Source organism: Myotis yumanensis, unplaced genomic scaffold (genome assembly GCF_028538775.1).
Source record: "Myotis yumanensis isolate MYYU_CA2020_CCGP unplaced genomic scaffold, mMyoYum1.0.hap1 SCAF_23, whole genome shotgun sequence".
Taxonomy (NCBI): Eukaryota; Metazoa; Chordata; class Mammalia; order Chiroptera; family Vespertilionidae; genus Myotis; species Myotis yumanensis.
This window is the reverse complement of record NW_027223774.1, coordinates 6,589,659-6,595,658: the sequence shown is the minus strand read 5'-3', so window position 1 is coordinate 6,595,658 and position 6,000 is coordinate 6,589,659. Positions and strand designations below refer to the sequence as shown.

General features: G+C 39.7%; 1 pseudogene; it reads left to right on the top strand.

Annotated features, from left to right (window-relative positions):
• Nucleotides 1-3,295: 3,295 nt before the first annotated feature.
• Nucleotides 3,296-5,911, top strand: LOC138999445 (dnaJ homolog subfamily A member 1-like; annotated as a pseudogene).
• Nucleotides 5,912-6,000: the final 89 nt, after the last annotated feature.

Here is a 6,000-nt window from a genome sequence, read left to right as displayed (position 1 = left end):
TGAGGTATCTCTCAGCCAAATTTCTAAATTCGCTCTCTGCATAAGATTATAAATGTGAGACATTTCTTAGATATGTAGGAAATGTAGTTTCTTAGTTAGGACTTAACATTAGTACAAGAAAATTTGTGAGTCCTCATTTTTCTGAATTTTATCTGATACATTTAATCACCTACATTATGTAAAGTTCCCATAAGAGTTTTTGTAGTTGTCTTTGTTTTAATGTCGGAACACTATGTAATTATGTTGCAAGTTCTAACATATAGAGATGTCCTGCCAGATCTATGTCGCTTCTTATTTCTGTTGTTGATGATATTTCACCTGAACCACTTATAAGGTCCCTACAAATGGCATCAATCACCATCCTCATGTGCCCAGTGAAGCTAACTCTGTTGTCTTTTTTGTTGAAGAAAATGAGGAATACCCGAGTCCATAGTTCGTTCTTGTTTCCCTGTCATGCGTTGCCACATGGGACTCATTACAGATGGCCCCAGTAAACATAATGTTGCAGAGGGAATGCTTTCCCTGCAGGCCAATGATGAATTTATTGAGTGCCTCAGTCATCAGTGGAAGAACTGCCTGTCTCATATCTCTTTGGTTTGTACAATAATGAAGGCTTTTTACCAAGACTTTAATCTTGGCTGTTCTATTTACTGTGTGGGTTAGCTTTAAGAAGGTCGGGGCTCTCCAAGCATGATGAGGTGAACAACTTTTATGGGGTCTCAAACCTTTTTGCCCTTGGGACAACAGTATGGTGCAGAAATTAGCTCAGTAGTTTTTGGCAAATTTACACTGCTGCCCATATTCTCCTAAGAAATACTCTGGACTCTCTAATCCTCATGTGATGTCTGGATGCTTTGAGACAGAGATCACTCCAAAGAGGGGGTAGCTGTGACAACCTCAAGTGTGTCTGGGAGCATTATTTTTTTTTTCTTGTTTGCAAGGGATTCCAATACATGTGAAGGGTATCTTTTGCCCAGGTGTTGCAGAGGGCCATGTGCCCTAATGCCTACAATTTCACTGGTGATGTTTACTGGTTTGAGGACCATAGAAGTGAGGGAAACCCTTTCACTGAAGAAACACTGACCTAATAATTGTTGGACGAGACTGCAGCCCATTAGGTGGAATGGTCCTCACCTAACTGGGCATCCAGGAATTGTTTTCAGGAAAAGACTACAGCAGTTCTGTGCACACATATCCATGGGACCCCAGGCATGTTTATCTTCTGTGGAGCATTCATTGTCATTGATTATAATCGAGATGTTTTGTGGTTCTTGTAGCTTCTCAGATGTTCCCATCAGAGGCATTGGCGCTCAGGCAGCAAAACAAAGATGGAGACAAATGCTGTCGTTAGTCCAAGGATGTTTCTTTTGTGGCTTTCGGTGAAAGTTCTTCATTGTTTGTTAAATTTTTTGTACTGACATGAAACTCTCACCCAGAGGGCATATGAAAATAGAATTGCAAAACCTGTTCTTTTAAAATAGATGAACGTACATTTGTTTTTATGTTGAGCCATTTTTAACAGCTGTAATGAGTAAGTTACATGTGTTAAGTATAGTGTTTCATAAATCTTTTTTATTTTTAGTTTCTTTTGAAGTATATTTTATTGATTTTTTTACAGAGAAGAAGGGAGAGGGATAGAGAGTTCAAAACATCGATGAGAGATATCAATCAGCTGCCTCGTGCACACCTCCTACTGGGGATGTGTCCGCAACCAAGGTACATGCCCTTGACAGGTATTGAACCTGGGACCCTTCAGTCCTCAGGTCGACACTCTATCCACTGACCCAAACTGGTTCGGCCATAAATCTTGATATGTGCATGAAACTGAAACCATCATTACAGTCCTAATGCTGACTGTGTGTTTCACTGTGTAATTGCTTCATTACCTATTTTAACGTGTCCCTGTTCTTCAATGCTTTCCTAGTTTCCATGGATTTACGTTTCATTTTCTTTTTTTTTTATTCTTTTTAAAAATAATATTATAATAAGTATTCCAAACGGTATTACATATGTGTCCTTCCCCCCTCCCCCGCCCTTGACAATCCCCTGCCCTTCCTTACCCCCCAGTGTCTTATGTCCATTAGTTATGCTTATATGCATGCATACAAGTCCTTCGGTTGATTTCTTACTCCCCTCCCTTCTGCCCCCCAACCCTCTCTAGCCTTCCCACTGCAGCTTGACAATCAGTTTGACGCAGCTCTGCCTCTGTATCTATTATTGTTCAAAAGTTTGTAATGGTCTTTATTATCCATGAATGAGTGAGATCATGTGGTATTTTTCCTTCATTGACTGGCTTATTTCAATTAGCATAATGCTCTCCAGTTCCATCCATGCTGTTGCAAATGGTAAGAGTTCCTTCTTTTTTACAGCAGCATAGTATTCCATTGTGTAGAATACTATGTACCACAGTTTTCTAATCCATTCACCTACTGATGGGCACTTAGGCTGTTTCCAGATCTTAGCTATGGTGAATTGTGCTGCTATGAACATATGGGTGCATATATCCTTTCTGATTGGTGTTTCTGGTTTCTTGGGATATATTCCTAGAAGTAGGATCACAGGGTCAAATGGGAGTTCCATTTCCAGCTTTTTGAGGAAACTCCATACTGTCTTCCATAGTGGTTGCACCAGTCGGCATTCCCACCAGCAGTGCACAAGTGTTCCTTTTTCTCCACATCCTCTCCAGCACTTGTCGTTTGTTGATTTATTGATGATAGCCACTCTGACAGGTGTGAGATGGTACCTCGTTGTTTTGATTTGCATCTCTCGGATGATTAGTGACTTTGAGCATGTTTTCATATGTCTCCTGGCTTTCTGAATGTCCTCTTTTGAAAGGTGTCTATTTAGGTCCTTTGCCCATTTTTTGTTGGATTGTTTATCTTCTTTTTGTTAAGTTGTATGAGTTCCCTATAAATTTTGGAGATTAGGCCCTTATCAGATATGACGTTGGCAAATATGTTTTCCCACGCAGTGGGTTTTCTTGTTGTTTTGTTGATGGTTTCTTTTGCTGTGCAGAAGCTTTTTACTTTGATGTAGTCCCATTTGTTCATTTTCTCTTTAGTTTCAATTGCCCTACATTCCATTTTCATAGTGAATTTTATTTTTTGTTTTAATTGATTTTTCATAAATACTTGTAGATTTATTCAAGTTATATTAGTGACTCAACTTTTTTTAAAATAATATATTTTATTGAGGGAAGTTTCCAGAACCCTTGGCGTGAGGTGGAGGAGCGGCTGCTGCCTCAGCTGCGCGCAGCAACAGACTCTTTTCCAGCTCCTCCACACCTGCCTCAGCCTGCTCACCGGCTGTCAAATATGATGAAAGCAACCACTTACTATGATGTTTTGGCGGTCAAATCCAGTGCCACCCAGGAAGAACTGAAAAAGGCTAATAGGAAGCTGGCCTTGAAGTACCACTTTGATAAGAATCCAAATGAAGGGAGAGAAGTTTAAACAGTTTTCTCAAACTTATGAAGTGCTCTCTGATGCAAAGAAAAGGGATGCATAGTGATAAAGGAGGGGACCAAGCACTTATGGAAGGTGGAGCAGGTGGTGGTTTTGGTTCCCCGATGGACTTCTTTGATATGTTTTTTGGTGGAGGAGGAAGGATGCAGAGAGAAAGGAGAGGTAAAAAAGTTGTGCATCAACTCTCCATACGTTAGAAGACTTACATAATAGTGCGGCGATAAAAATAGTTCTAGAAAAGAATGTGATTTGTGATAAATGTGAAGGCCGAGGTGGTAAGAAAGGAGCTATAGTGCGCTGTCCAAATGTCCTGGTACTGGAATGCAAATAAACATTCATCAGATAGGCCCTGGAATGTTTCAGCAAATTCAGTCTGAGTGCATGGAGTGCCAGGGCCTGGGGAAAGGATCAGTCCTAAAGATAGAGGCAAAATATATAACAGAAGGAAGAAGTTTGAGAAAAGAAAACTCTGTAAATTCATATTGAAAGATTATCAGAAGATAACATTCCATGGTGAAGAAGACCGGGAATCGACTGGAGCCAGGAGATATTATCATTGTTATAGATCCAAAGGGCCATGCTATTTTCACTCGACCAGGAGAACACCTTTTCATGTGTATGGACATACAGCTGGATGAAACATTGTGTGGCTTCCAAAAGTCAATAGCTACTCTTTCTTTTTTTAAATATATTTTATTGATTTTTTACAGAGAGGAAAGGAGAGAGACAGAGAGTCAGAAACATCGATGAGAGAGAAACACCGATCGGCTACCTCCTGCACATCTCCTACGGGGGGTGTGCCCGCAACCCAGGTACATGCCCTTGACCAGAATCAAACCTGGGACCTTTCAGTCCGCCGGCCGACACTCTATTCACTTAGCCAAAGTGGTTTCGGCCCAATAGCTACTCTTGACAACCGAACCATAGTCACCACCTCTCTTCCACATCAGATTGTCAAGCATGGAGATAGCAAGTGTGTATCCAATGAAAGCATGGCAATTAATCGTAGACCATATGAAAAGGGTCACCTAATCGTGGAATTTAAGGGAAACTTTCCTGGCAATGGCTTTCTCTCTTCTGATAAACTCTTTGCTGGAAAAATTCCTACCTGAAAGGAAGGAAGTAGAAGAGACTGATGAAATGGACCAGGTGGAACTGGTGGACTTTGATCCAAATCAAGAAAGATGGCGCCATAACAATGCAGAAGCATATGAAGATGATGAACATCATCCTAGGGGTGGTGTTCAGTGTCAAACCTCTTAATGGGGCCAGTGAATAACACTCACTGCTGGCATTTTATATACAGTAGTGAATGAGTGAAGGACTGTAACCTTAATATGCTCACTACTTGCTATTGTTTTTGTTTTAATATTCAAGTATAGTAATGTTTTAAAAAGTTCAGTGAAGAATAAACTCAAATATAAAAGCTCTGAAAAATATATATATATTTTATTGATTTTACAAAGAGGATGTGAAATGGGTAGAGAGTTAGAAACATCGCTCAGTCCATCAGCTGCCTCCTGCACCTTCCCTACTGGAGATGTGCCTGCAACCAAGGTACATGCTCTTGAGCAGAATCGAATCTGGGACCCTTTGGTCCACAGGCCAGCACTGTATACCCTGAGCCAAACTAGTTAGGGCTCTGATAGATATTCTTATCATTGATATATCACCATCAGTTTTTCCATTTAAATATTTGGTTATTTCCTAACAAAGCTGGTAATAACTAACATTTCTGTATATTTTCTTGTATGTATATAAGTGTTATTTACCTTGATCAAAAATTCAGTGCATGTCTGGGTTTTTGAGTAGATGAATGTTTAAATTTACAGACATTAGCAAATTGTGATCTAAACAGACTATACCACCAGGGCTAGTGTGGCTCGGTGCTTGGCCATCATCTAATACAGCACAGGGTTGTGGAGATGGTTGCCAGTGGGGATATGTGCTTAGCTTGTAGGCTAGATCCACAGAAGTGGGTGTGCAGGGGGCGGGCTTGCCGATATGGCACTCTTCCATCAATGTTTCTCTCCCTCTCCCTTCTCTCTCTAAAAATTACTAAACTATTCTTTAAAAGTAGAAAATAAACTTTAACTGATTGCAGTTTTTTACATTTTTATGCAGTGTCTTGGGGTTCCACATTCTCCACATCCTAGAGAATAGTTTGTTCAGTCAATCATAATTGATTTAAACTTTTTTTTGGAGACATTTGTGCTGCTTCACTGTTTGATTGTATTTTTTCTAGGAATTTATGGTGAGCCTTTTCTCAGAAGTGTGCTTGTTGAGTCTGTATCTTTGTTAAGACATCTTATATGTTCTGCCTAATGTGCTATGAGTTTTGGCAATTTTCTTTAAGAATAGGATTGTGGAACAACAAAGATGCATGTTGGCATTTCACTCATTTTGTGCATTTTTACTATAAAAAATAAACTTTATTTGTATTGGGATGATATGTTTTAATATTTTTTCCTTAAAAGATATTTTAATTGCCCTAGCTGGTTTGGCTCAGTGAATTGAGCATCAACCTTCAGACTGA